The sequence below is a fragment of the Delphinapterus leucas genome, chromosome 1 (assembly GCF_059928025.1).
Source record: "Delphinapterus leucas isolate spDelLeu-1000000601 "Yukka" chromosome 1, BTC_Dleu_Yukka2, whole genome shotgun sequence".
NCBI classification, from domain to species: domain Eukaryota; kingdom Metazoa; phylum Chordata; class Mammalia; order Artiodactyla; family Monodontidae; genus Delphinapterus; species Delphinapterus leucas.
In genome coordinates, this window is record NC_143129.1 from 28,952,882 (window position 1) to 28,967,811 (window position 14,930).

Here is a 14,930-nt window from a genome sequence, read left to right on the forward strand (position 1 = left end):
AGGAAAAATGAGAAAGTGCCTCCATGGGGGTGCCAGGAAATAAAAATTACACAAAATAACAAAGGTGCGGTGCTAGAGACCAGTGTTTTGCAAAGAGGGTGACATGGTGACCCTGGAGTCAGTAAATGTCTCACTAAGTATGTATCTTTCTAATAAGGGAAGTCCACATTGTTTATTACTAACTAGCATCATATCTAGTCCTTCCAAAACCTGAAGTCTGAATGAAATTGTTCACTCTTTATCCCTTTGTTGCATTTAAATTCCTATTGTTAAAAAAAATCCCAAGTATTGAAAAGGCGTTTGTCATATAATATATGAAATAACTATTATTAACTTTTCAAAGACAAAAATCTCCTGAGCAGTATATAAGGTTGTTAAATCTTCACAATAAGCACTTAGCACTATGACACACACAAAGTAGACATTAAATCCATATTAGCTGGATATTTGATGAATTACTAAGGTATTAAGTCTAATTATTCCCAATACACATCTGAAGAGACATAACTTGCACCAACAGAACGCTTTCTCTCCTAAGGATGCAGATTCAACTTGGGTTATCATTACTGAATACATTTAAATAATGAGGAAATTGATGTACCTAAAGTTAGGGCTGTGGCCAAGAAAACAGTGCACATCAGTGGAAAAAAACCTAGAAACACAGCTGACTGGCTGGATGGCTGAGAGTGTGTGGTGGTGTCCAGTAGACGGTGTTGTGTGGCCAGACTGGTCAGTGGTTATGATAAAACAGAGATAACTGCTGCCACGTCTCCCACCTCACGGTGTTAGTTAGGTAGGGAAGGGACAGGAAGACACATGTAGGGTTGTGACACTAAGTGGTGAGGGGGTGGGGGCCTAGTTCCTCTACTATCAAAAGAGTGTAGCTGTGCTCTTAGAGCTGTATTTGGTGTTCTTTCCAATAAACCACACTGACCTTGTTTCTGCCCATCTTCTCCAAAAGATTGACTCTAGCTATACAGTTGCTTTTTGAAGACTGGTTCAACCGCCACAAGAAGGACACTGTGAGAGCATCCCGAGGCAATGGGGAATATTGTTCATTGCCAGTAAATGACAGCACCAGACAACGTTTGTGTGGCAGCCCATGACAGGGGCTCAACTGAGCCAGAATGTCCTGCTGGTCTGTAAGAACAGGAGGCAGAGCCGTACAGCTCTGGCAGTTTTCATAAATGACAGCAAGGCTCCTGAACTACTGAATTCACAGACTATATCCATGTGTGACATGCAAGTCGCACTTCCGCGTTTTCAGCCATGTTCGTGCTCAGAGAAGACGAAAGGAGGTTGTCAATGCCGTCTTTACGACAAAAGACAATGGGACAGGATGACTCCTCCAGTGCCACAAACGCAAAACTGCTCTAGACTCCCCAATTGGTAAGTGTCACCTTGTAGATGGCTCCCGACCCAGGAACAATGAGGTCAGCTCCTAGGATGGAAAAACAGCTTCTGGGTAAGAGCTGTGTAATCCACACTGGGTGGTGGTTGGTGTAGGAGGTGGAGCCTGAAGCAAGCACCCAAGATGTTTGGCTGCCAATGAAGGCACAGCTCCACCCTCCTTCCTTTACTGGATGGAAGAAAACAGGACCCGTCAAGGGTGAGATGGAGTTGAGAGGTAGAAGAGGTTTGTGTTTAGCTCTGATGCTGGAAAGGATCTGGAGACGGCAGAAGAGGAGAGTAGGGTAGAAGCGCAGAGCAGAGATAAAAAGCTGGACCCACAGTCAGTGCTGAATGTAGAAGCCCACCTCTTTGTAGTATCAGCAAGAAGAAAGCATCTTCACTTAGGGTAGACTTACATCAATACATTCTGTCACTCCTGATTGCCCTAGATATTACCTTGTTTGCATCATCATGCCAATAGTAGTTTCCAAAGGCTTATTTGGTATCATCATTCTTACATCACCATCAAATAATGTCATTACATTAAAAATTTCTGCCGTGCTGTTCAGTGTACTAGAACTATAAAACAAAACTGGCAAAGCACCTATCTTTCAGAAATTTACTATCTCAGCACTGGAATTTTTTCAACACTGAAATTTAATTTCTCTCTAGTCAATAGATATCCACAATCCTTTATGAGTTCTGCATAGCTAAGCCTTTCAAAAGGGGATTTTCCTGCTGGAGAAGTGATAAGTCTTTGGGAGTATTTTTTCCTTTAATTATTTGACATTAGAGTATGTCCACTACATTAGTCAGTGTTCTCCAGAGAAACAGAGTCAATAGGAGATATGTGTGTGTGCGTGTGTGTGTGTGTATACAGAGAGAGAGAGAGAGACACTTATTATAAAGAATTGGCTCACACCTCATGCAATTATGAAGGCTGACAAGTCACAAGACCTGCAGGGCAAGTGGGCAAGTTGGAGACCCAGGAAAGCTGATTGTGTAGTTCTAGTCTGAAGGTCAGCAGGCTCAAGACTCAGAAAGAGCCAATGTTTCAGTTTGAGTTTGAAGGCAGGAAAAAGCTGATGTTCCAGTTTGAAAGCAGTCAGGTAGAAGGAATTCTCCCTGACTGGGAGGAGGGTTGGGCTTTTTGCTCTATCCAGGCCTTCAACTGATTGGACGGGACCCACCCACATTAGGGAGGGCAATCTGCTTTGCTCGGTCTACTGGTTCAAATGTTAATATCTCATCCAGAAACACCCAGAATAACGTTAGACCAAATATTTGGGCACCTCGTGACCCAGTCAAGTTGACATATAAAATTAACCATCTGGGAGGGAGACGCAAGAGGGAGGAGATATGGGGCTATATGTTTATGTATAGCTGATTCACTTTGTTATACAGCAGAAACGAACACACCATTGTAAAGCAATTATACTCCAATAAAGATGTTAAAAAAATGGGGCTTCCCTGGTGGCACAGTGGTTAGGAATCCGCCTGCCAATGCACGGGACACAGGTTTGAGCCCTGGTCTGGGAGGGTCCCACATTCCGAGGAGCAACTAAGCCCATGTGCCACAACTACTAAGCCTGCACTCTAGAGCCTGTGAGCCACAACTACTGAGCCCACATGCCACAACTACTGAAGCCCGCGCGCCTAAGAGCCCATGCTCTGCAACAAGAGAAGCCACCGCAATGAGAAGCCTGCACACCACAATGAAGAGTAGCCCCTGCTCGCCGCAACCAGAGAAAAGCCCACACGCAGCAACAAAGACCCAACACAGCAAAAAATAAAATAAATTTAAAAAATTTTTTAAAGATGTTAAAAAAATAAAAAGTAAAAATAAGGGGCTTCCCTGGTGGTGCAGTGGTTGAGAGTCCGCCTGCCGATGCGGGGGACGCGAGTTCGTGCCCCGATCCGGGAGGATCCCAAATGCCGTGGAGCGGCTGGGCCCGTGAGCCATGGCCGCTGAGCCTGCACGTCCGAAGCCTGTGCTCCACAACGGGAGAGGCCACAACAGTGAGAGGCCCGCGTACCGCAAAAAAAAAAAAAAAAAAAAAAAATTAACCATCATGTCCACTAACTGGAGTTATCTTTAGTAAAGAAATAACCTTAACTATTTAATTTTACTTTGCACCTGAAGAGGAAATGTTATGTGGTGAATAGAGAGACTGAGAAAAAATTAGATGTTTCTTACTCCCCAGAGGTTTCACTGTATGAACTCAGGAAACTCATCTGACTGCTCTGTGTACCTGCTTCTGAATAGCTGAAGAACTACACTACAGCTGTTGTTAGAATTTATCTTTGTACCGCAGGGTGTGGTCAAACTTCAAGTGGCGAAATCCTTTGAGATTTTTTGAATGAAAGGTGTTGTACCTTATTAATTAAAATGTCAGGGGTCATTGGGCAACTGAATTAGGATTCTAGGTTAAATAAATTAACTAAATTTATTTTAATAACTCAGCTGTCTGCCTAACTCACCTACCTAAGAACACATTTTTTAAAAGTAAAAAATAAAATAAGCCCAAAAGTCTCTACACAGCTAACATCTGTGAATTTATCTCATAAAATCCTAGACTCCTTTTTTTATCCATTAATTAATTTATTCATTCATTTAACAGAAATTTACTGAGAATCTACTAGATGCCAGGCACTGAGAACAAGAAGAGGATAAGATAGACAATTCTTCATCCCAGAGAACTTAGATTCTAGTGGGACCATAGAGGCAGAGAATAATACATTTAATTACATGAAAATGGAAATGCTTCTAAAGGACAAAAGATGTCACCAGCAAAATGACAACGCTAGGAGAAGATACTCGCAATGCACATAACCAAAAAGGATTAGTATCTGGAATATATAGAAACACTTCCTAATCAAAAAGAAAAAGACAGACAACCCAATAGAAGAATAAGCAAATGATATAGAAAAAGAAAGCCAAATAGTCAATAAACATGAAGAGATTTTCAGCATAATTTATAACAACAGAACCCTAGACTCTTTTTGTTTTAAAAAGGATTCTAAGGGAATTCCCTGACTGTCCAGTGGTTAGGGCTCGGCACTTTCACTGCTGTGGGCCTGGGTTCAATCCCTGGTCAGGGAATTAAGATCCAGCGAGCCACGTGGCGTGACCAAAAATTAAAAAAAATAAAAATAAAAAGGATTCTAAGAAGGGTGGTGGTCTGCTACAGAAAATTAGTAAATTAATATGAAGTAAATTCTATGAAATGGGGAGGCAAGAATGAAGAGCAAAATGGGGGCTGCAAGAGTCTGGTGTGGGAACAAGAATGAGAAGTAATAGTTGCTGGCCAGAGTGATATAAAAGACAAAACTAATGCCAGGGAAGATTTGGAGAAGATTTTGTGATGGGTCAAACAGCGTGACACACCACTATAGACCCTGGAGATCTTCCTATATCACAGCAGAGTGAAAGCCTTGAAGGAAAGACTCAGTTATGTGGAGTGTACCCTAGTTAAGATGACAAGGGGGCATGATACACATTTTAGAAAAGATCTACCCAAAAGGTATAATTTTGAAAACTCATGAGAATATAGGTTAAACTCTAGCAATAAAGAAAACTCAGCTCTCCAGAACAGCATGTTTCCCGAAAGCTCCAGATGTGAAAGTCTTAGCTGTTTAGGCTCTCCCCACAAATAACTTTCGTCTTCTAACATATTTCAAATAGAGGGTAAGACAGACTGCTTTGTGTACAAATAAACAACTTTCTCCTTGTTACTATAATATGATGGTGATTTCAACACATAACTTCTCTTTTAATTACCCAGTGCCTTGAAAGACAATCTGTGCCACTCTGGGTAAGAAGATAAGGTTGGAAATGACACAAAAATTCTCTCATTTTCCATACATTAGTAGAGGGCTTTCTTTTGAATATTTGCTAAAAATCTACAACCCAGGTATCTGGGCTAAAGGATTCATAAAGGATATGAAATGCATATTTCTCCTGTAATCACTGTTGAAATCCTCTGGACCTTGGAAGAAGGAGAGGAGTAATGCATATTATGTGCTGCTGTTAGGAGATGCAAACAACTCATATACAGTCTTCAGGTATTAGTGTTAAATTAGAGCAGTGTTTCCCAAAGTGTGTTCCATGAAGCGCTAGGTTCTTACAATGCACTATTATGAAAGAATTCCATTTTCAAATAAATTTGGGAACACTCACATACCGTATGCTGGCCCCTAGAGATTCACAAAGTTCATTAACATGATAAAAGCCCTGAGAAATTCTGTTATCTTTGTTTAATCCAATATTTCACAAACATATTTGACTATGGAACTTCTTTTCTAGATACACCTATTAGTTTGCCCTAGGATTAGTATTTTAGAAAGGTGAGGCTGAAGTATGGTTAACTGTGGGTTCCCCCCCCAGTTTTATTAAGATATAATTGACCTACAGCACTGTATAAGCTTAAGGTGTACAGGATGTTTTGTCTCACATATATTGTGAAACAATTACCACAATAAGTTTAGTTACCATGCATCAACTCCTAGAGGTACCAAAAAAAAGTTTTTTCCCTTGTGATGAGAACTCTTAGTTAGGATCTACTCTCTTAACAACTTTCAGATATACCACACAGCAGTGCTAACTACAGCTATCAGGCTGTAAATTACATCCCTAGTGCTTATTTACCTTATAAGTAGAAATTTGTACAGTTGACCACCTTCATCTAATTCTTCCACCCCACCCCCCTGACCTCTGCTGACCACAAATCTGATCTCTTTTGCCGTGAGTACTTTTTTTGTTTTGTTTTTTAGATTCCACATGTAAGTGAGATCATACAGTATTTATCTTTCTCTGTCTGACTTATTTCACTTAGCATAATTCCCTCAAGATCCATCCATGTTGTTGCAAATGGCGTGATTTCCTTCTCTTTCATGGCTGAATGATATTCCATTGTATGTATTCCACAACTTCTTTATCCATTTATCCGCTGATGGACATTTAGGTTGTTCCCATGTCTTGGCTGTTGTAAATAATGCTGCTATGAACATGGGGGTGCAGTTACTCTTCAACATAGTGTTTCCATTTCCTTCAGATATATTCCCAGGAGTGGAATTGCTGGATCATGTGGTACTTCTATTTTTAATTTTTTGAGGAACCTCCATACTGTTTTCCATGTTGGCTGTACCAATTTACAATCCCACCAACAGTGCACAAAATTTCCCTTTTCCCCACATCCTCACCCGCATTTGTTTTCCCTTGTCTTTTTGATTATAGCCTTTATAATAGGTGTGAGGTGATATCTCATTGTGGTTTTGATTTGCATTTCCCTTATGATTAGTGATGTTGAGCCCTTCTCATGTACCTGTTGGCCATTCATATATCTTCTTTGGAAAAATGTCTGTTCACATCCTTTGCCCATTTCTGAATTAGATTATTTGGGATTTTTTTTTTTTTGCTATTGAGCTGTATGAGTTCTTAGATATTAACTTATGGGGATTCTAAATTTAAAAAGCCAGAGGGGCTTCCCTAGTGGCGCAGTGGTTGAGAGTCCGTCTGCCGATGCGGGAGACACGGGTTCATGCCCCGGTCCGGGAAGATCCCACATGCCGCGGAGTGGCTGGGCCCGTGAGCCATGGCCACTGAGCCTGCGTGTCCAGAGCCTGTGTTCCGCAACGGGAGAGACCACAGCAGTGAGAGGCCGGCATACTGCAAAAAAAAACAAACAAAAAAAAACAGAGACGCTGACCACAAAGGCAATTCCTCAGGGTATTATAGAGCTCAGTTCATTTTAATTCATAAAAACAAACACATTTTTTCCCTCCACACACTGTCAAAATCCACTTTACCATATATATTTTTTCTAAATTGTTAGGACCTATGCTGGTGAGCTAAGGCTTCTTTCTGCCTCTTGGGGGATAAGGTAATAAGTGAACACAATGACATTCCTTGTCCTCTTCATGCCCACATGCAGAGTCAATAAACACAAAGGAATTTACTGTGTCAAGATGAACCTCCATTACCTTCATAGTTCATACTGGAGATTTAGAGACCTGCAGTGTGAGTGAATTGTTCAAGTCAATTTAACAAACGCTTATTTCTTACCTAAGTGCAGGAGAAGAGAAGGGAGAGAGAGGGGACTGGACAGAGAGATACCAAAATAAGAAAGTTAAGGGCCCACTCTCCTGACGCTCTAAAACCGTAATAAATGAAAAAACGTTCTTAAAACAGCTCAGACCAATAGATGCTATAATAGGCATTCTAACAGACAAACACGAACTACATCCTATAGGCATATAGGGAAGAGAGAGAGAAAGGCAAAGAATTTGAGTTTTGAATGGCTATGCATTGTATAGGCTGGTTAGGTAAACACACACACACACACACACACACACACACGCACATGCACACGATAGAAAGGCACAGAAGAAGAGAGCACAGGGTTCAGGAGTGCAAGAAGTCTGAGTTACCGCAAGAGCATGCAAAGTGTGGGAAGAGGGTGGAAACCATAGAAGAGAATGGCTGGAGGGGTGGATAGGGCTTTTAACTCCAGGCTGAGACATCCAGACCTCAATCTTCAAGGAAGGGAGAGACCACAGCAGGTTTCGAACAGAAGAAACATGATCAGATCTATATTTCAGAAAAATAAATCTGGGGAGAGATCAGAGGCATAAGCAATCACACTTTATTGAGTAGCTCTCCCTACTGATAGCTGATTCCACAGCATCAAGACCTACTAGCAGGTCCTACATTAGGCTGTTGCCAAGGTCAAAGAGGCCTGCAGGCAGTGACAGCGAAAAGAAGAGAACAGGTGGGAGACACTGAGGAAGCAGAATGGCTAGCTTGTTCCCTGCCTATTCACTATGACGTGGCATCCTCACAGAGAAGTCATAGAGAAACCACCGTCTAGAAGAGAGACGATCATGGGGGAAGAAACAGGAGGACATTTGGTGAATCTTGAGCGCCTTCTTCCTGCCTCAAGATGGTTGTTGAGTGCTGAGCAGGGAAACTCAGGGACTCGTTTCTGTTGTGTCTTTATCTTCAATGCACTTCTTGCCAGATCCCTTTTCTTTGCCTTTCGTTTTACATATCTGGGCTCCGTGTGCAGCCTGTCAATGTCTGTGTTATGAATTCATAATGATATTCTGTTAGTATCTGCATGAATCTGGAAAATGCTTGTGTGTTTGCATCATATTGTGTTGACCAAAAATTTCGTTTGTTTTTTTCTCCGTAAGATGGCTCTAGTAGCAGTTAGTTGTCTTCATTCAAGACAATTTTTGCATTTAAAAAAAAAATCAAAATTGGTGAATTTTTGTGTAGCCATTTTAATATTGAAGGTGGAAGGAAAAAAGCAACATTTTTGGATTATGCTTTATTATTTCAAGAACAAAAATGCAACCGAAACGCAAAAAAAGATTTGTGCAGTGTACAGAGAAGGTGCTGTGACTGATTGAACGTGTCAAAAGCGGTGTGTGAAGTTTCGTGCTAGAGATTTCTGGCTGGACAATGTTCCACGGTCAGGTAGACCAGTTGAAGTTGATAGCGATCAAATTGAGAACAATCAATGTTATACCACATGGGAGATAGCCGACATACGTAAAATATCCAAATCAACCGTTGAAAAACATTTGCACGCACTTGGCTATGTTTATTGCTTTGATGTTTGGGTTCCACATAAGTTAAGAGGAAAAAAAACCTTCTTGACCATATTTCCGCATGCAATTCTCTACTGAAACATAATGAAAACGTTCCATTTTTAAAACAAATTGTGATGGGGGATGAAAAGTGGATACTGTACAATAATGCGGAACGGAAGAGATAGTGGGGCAAGTGAAATGAACCACCACCAATCACACCAAAGGCCGGTCTTCATCTAAAGAAAGTGATGTTGTATATATGGTGGGATTGGAAGGGAGTCCTCTACTATGAGCTCCTTCTGGAAAACCAATCTATTAATTCCAACAAGTACTGCTCCCAATTAGACCAACTGAAAGCAGCACTCGACAAAAAGCGTCCAGAATTACTCAACAGAAAACATAATCTTCCATCAGGATAACGCAAGACCGCATGTTTTTTTGCTGACCACGAAAAAACTGTTACAGCTTGGCTGGGAAGTTCTGATTCATCCACTGTATTCACCAGACATTGCACCTTCGGATTTCCATTTATTTCAGTCTTTACAGAATTCACTTAATGGAAAAAATTTCAATTCCCTGGAATATTGAAAAGGCACCTGGAACAGTTCTTTGCTCAAAAAGATAAAAAGTTTTGGGAAGATGGAATTATGAAGTTGCCTGAAAAATGGCAGAGGTAGTGGAACAAAAGGGTGAATACGTTGTTCAATAAAGTTGTTGGTGAAATGAAAAATATGTCTTTTATTTTTACTTAAAAACTGAAGGAGGGACTTCCCTGGTTGCGCAGTGGTTAAGAATCTGCCTGCCAATGCAGGGCACACGGGTTCAAGCCTTGGTCCAGGAAGATCCCACATGCCGCAGAGCAACTAAGCCCGTGCACCACAACTACTGAGCCCGTGCTCCGCAACAAGAGAAGCCACTGCAATGAGAAGCCCGCGCACTGCAACGAAGAGTAGCCCTCACTAGCCACAACTAGAGAAATCCCGCACGCAGCAACGAGAACGCAACGCAGCCAAAAATAAATAAATAAATAAACAAAAAACGAAGGAAAGTTTTGGCCAACTGAATACATCTGCGTAAATAGAAAACCCCAATGAAAAGGGCTGGATGCCTAGCATATTCATGGAATACAGATATACATAAAGACGTCAGGCCTGAACCTGTTACCCTGAGTTACATTCCTTTGTGTGATTGTTCTAATGTTGGATATATACCTTGTCTGTGCATTGAAATTGTTGTTTGCTGTCCGTGAGGCAAGAGGTGCTATAATTTTGACACTATCTGGGACTTATTTCAGGGTAAAAGTGGCTTCCTGGAAATACCACTACCTTTTCTTTGAAATCAAATCAATGTCCAAATCCTTCACACCTCTCCCAGCCCCTCTTCCCCTGATGCTAACACCTTGTTTCAGCTGTCATGGTCTCTGGCCTGGGTGGGCTCTCAGCCACCATCCTCAGCCCCTCCACCCACACTCCAGAGTGATCTCCCTGAAACCAAATTTAATGATGTCACTCCCTGTTCAAAACTCTTCAGTGGCACCCTGGGGCTTCTAGGCAAAATTTCAAGCACCCACTGGCCTCTGCCTAATGCTGCATCACGATCTCATCTAACCTTCCCCACTGGACTCTATGCTTCAGCCATGCTGGCTACTTATGTTTCTCTATATTTACCTTATTATTCACACCTACACGTTTTTGTTCAATTGCATCTTTCAAGCTTCTCCTATGCCTACCTTTCCTCAACATTCCCTGCCTTTTCTGGTGGGATGGACCATCTCTTCCCTGGTGCCCTACTGGACCCTACGACAATTCTAACAGCGCCAAGGACTCTTGTTGCCCTATCAACTCCTTGTCTTCCCTGACACACTGTAGTCTCCCTAAGAACAGGGCTGCATCTTATTTACTTTTGTACTTGTAGCTTCTAGCACAGTGTCTGAAAGATAGTTGGTGCTCAACAAATATTTGAGGAAGGAATGTTTTTGTTTTTGTTGTAACATCTTTATTGGAGTATAATTGCTTTACAATGGTGTGTTAGTTTCTGCTTTATAACAAAGTGAATCAGCCATACATATACATACATCCCCATGTCTCCTCCACCCTGCGTCTCCCTCCCTCCCGCACTTCCTATCCCACCCCTCCAGGCGGTCACAAAGCACCGAGCTGATCTCACTGTGCTAGGTTGCTTCCCACTAGCTAGCTATTTTACGTTTGGTAGTGCATATATGTCCATGCCACTCTCTCACTTTGTCCCAGCTTACCCTTTCCCCTCCCCGTATCCTCAAGCCCATTCTCTAGTAGGTCTGCGTCTTTATTCCTGTCTCACCCCTAGGTTCTTCATGACCATTTATTTTGTTTGTTTTTTAGATTCCATATGTAAGTGTTAGCATATGGTATTTGTTTTTCTCTTTCTGACTTACTTCACTCTGTATGACAGACTCTAGGTCCATCCACCTCACCACAAATAACTCAGTTTCGTTTCTTTTTATGGCTGAAAAATATTCCATTGTATATATGTACCACATCTTCTTTATCCATTCATCTGTTGATGGACACTTAGGTTGCTTCCATGTCCTGGCTATTGTAAATACAGCTGCAATGAACATTGTGGTACATGACTCTTTTTGAATTATGGTTTTCTCAGGGTATATGCCCAGTAGTGGGATTGCTGGGTCATATGGTAGTTCTATTTTTAGTTTTTTAAGGAACCTCCATACTGTTCTCCATAGTGGCTGTATCAATTTACATTCCCACCAACAGTGCAAGAGGGTTCCCTTTTCTCCACACCCTCTCCAGCATTTATTGTTTGTAGATTTTTCGATGATGGCCATTCTGACCGGTGTGAGATGATATCACATTGTAGTTTTGATTTGCATTTCTCTAATGATTAATGATGTTGAGCATTCTTTCATGTGTTTGTTGGCAATCTGTATATCTTCTTTGGAGAAATGTCTATTTAGGTCTTCTGCACATTTCTGAATTGGGTTGTTTGTTTTTTTGATATTGAGCTGCATAAGCTGCTTGTAAATTTTGGAGATTAATCCTTTGTCAGTTGCTTCATTTGCAAATATTTTCTCCCAGTCTGAGGGTTGTCTTTTAGTCTTGTTTATGGTTTCCTTTGCTGTGCAAAAGCTTTTAAGTTTCATTAGGTCCCATTTGTTTATTTTTGTTTTTATTTCCATTGCTCTAGGAGGTGGGTCAAAAAGGATCTTGCTGTGATTTATGTCAGTGTTCTGCCTATGTTTTCCTCTAAGAGTTTAAAAGTGTCTGGCCTTACATTTAGGTCTGTAACCCATTTTGAGTTTATTTTTGTGTATGGTGTTAGGGAGTGTTCTAATTTCATTCTTTTACATGTAGCTGTCCAGTTTTCCCAGCACCACTTATTGAAGAGGCTGTCTTTTCTCCACTGTATATTCTTGCCTCCTTTATCAAAGATAAGGTGACCATATGTGCGTGGGTTTATCTCTGGGCTTTCTATCCTGTTCCATTGATCTATATTTCTGTTTTTGTGCCAGTATCATACTGTCTTGATTACTGTAGCTTTGTAGTATAGTCTGAAGTCAGGGAGCCTGATTCCTCCAGTTCTGTTTTTCTTTCGCAAGATTCCTTTGGCTACTCGGGGTCTTTTTTGTTTCTATACAAATTGTGAAATTTTTTGTTCTAGTTCTGTGAAAAATGCCAGTGGTAGTTTGATAGGGATTGCATTGAATCTGTAGATTGCTTTGGGTAGTATAGTCATTTTCACAGTGCTGATTCTTCCAATCCAAGAACATGGTATATCTCTCCATCTGTTTGTATCATCTTTAATTTCTTGAGGAAGGAATGTTTATTAATTTTTATTACCTTCTTTGGAAACTTTATTTTTAGGAATTTCAAATTTTTACATTGGGGTAGGCATAATATCCCATTTGTTTCTTTGTTTTGTTTTGTTTTGTTTTGTTTTTGCAGCATGCGGGCCTCTCACTGTTGTGGCCTCTCCCGTTGCGGAGCACAGGCTCCGGATGTGCAGGCTCAGTGGCCATGGCTCACGGGCCCAGCCACTCCGCAGCATGTGGGACCTTCCCAGACCAGGGCACGAACCTATGTCCCCTGCATCGGCAGGCAGACTCTCAACCACTGCACCACCAGGGAAGCCCTCCCATTTGTTTTAATACAGAAGATTTTAACCTTTTTCTCCCAACACTATTTCCAGCCTGTAAAGACTCTGATGTTTATATTCCAAGTGGGAGTGAGAGAGCGATCAGGAAGCAAGAGGCGAACACCTGGTTAAGTAGAGCCACATCCAGTGAAGAGGGTGATTTGGCTACAGTAAGACTATTGCAATTTGGAGGAAACAATGGGTCTCTTTAAGATTGTGAAGTCAGCTGCAATTTTATTTATATTCACATCTAATCTCAAATTATAAAATGTTTATCATGGGGGTGGGGTTTAAAACAGCAGAATAATCTTTAGTCCTGGAGATTGTTTGCCTAAAATCTATAGGCAAACAAATGTTCTTACTTTGAATGTAGTCAAATTTATCAGTTTTTCCTTTTTCGTTAAATGCTTTTTGTGTCTTAAGAAGTCTTTTCCAACTCCAAGTTCTAAAAGATTCACCTGCATTTTCTAATTAGAGTTTTTATGTGTTTTTTTATACGTAGGATTTTAATCCATTTAATGTTAATTTTTACTTATAGTCTGAGGTAGGGATTCGACTTCATCCTTTTTCATATGGATAATAATTTTATCCAACTCCATTTATTGAGTAGTCTCTCCTTTCGCCACTAGTCTTAAATGCCACCTCTGACACAGAAGAATTTCATACCATCCCATTCTATTCCGTTGGTCAATTTTTCTATCCCTGGGCCAGCACTACACTGCTTTCATTACTATAGCTTCACAATAGTTTTTGCTATCTACAGCATAAGTTTCTCCTTGCTGATCTTCTTTCACAAGTATCCTATCTGCTCTTCAGTAACAAAAAACTCCATAGCAACTCAAATGCCAATCAAAAGGAGAATAGATGGATAAGCTCTATTTTATTCCCACAGTGGAATGTGATTCAGCAGTTACAACAAATGAACTACAGCTTCATGTAACAATATGGTTGAATCTCAGCAATATATGAAGTGAAAAAAGTAAATTCCAAAAAATTACATTTATTATGACCCTTTTTATATAGCCAGAAAAGACCAGAATAAAAATGTACTTTGTAGGAATACATAGAGATGAAATAAAATGATATGAAAAGACAAGCAAATAAATGAGAACACAGGATTCAGGATGACAGGTTCCTTGAGGTACAGGAAGGCATGTGTCTCTTGGGGGTGGGTTTATGGGTACGTGTTACATGAATAAACATAACTAAATAAAAGAGAGACTTGCTTGAATAATGAGGATATGTTTAATCCAATTCTGAGGTTTAAAAGATGAAATGAAATAAAAGATATAGGAGCTTCCCTGGTGGTGCAGTGGTTAAGAATCTGCCTGCCAATGCAGGGGACACAGGTTCGAGCCCTGGTCTGGGAAGATCCCACATGCCGTGGAGCAACTAAGCCTGTGCACCACAACTACTGGACCTGCGCTCTAGAGCCCAGGAGCCACAACTACTGAGCCCATGTGCCACAACTCCTGAGCCCACGTGCTGCAACTACTGAAGCCCAAGTTCCTAGAGCCCGTGCTCCGCAACAAGAGAAGCCACTGGAAGGAGAAGCCCGTGCACCGCAACGAAGAGCAGCCCCGCAACTAGAGAAAGCCCGCGCACAGCAACGAAGACCCAAAGTAGCCAAAAATAAATAAATAAGTTGAATAAATAAAAGATATAGAAATGGGCTTTGAGAAGGTATGTTGAGTTCTAAATGTTCCAAGGCCAAAGATTTTTGTTGCTGCACTTCAATGTAAATCTAAAGAGCTACTCAGGGGCTTCCCTGATGGCACAGTGGTTAAGAATCCGCCTGCCAATGCAGGGGA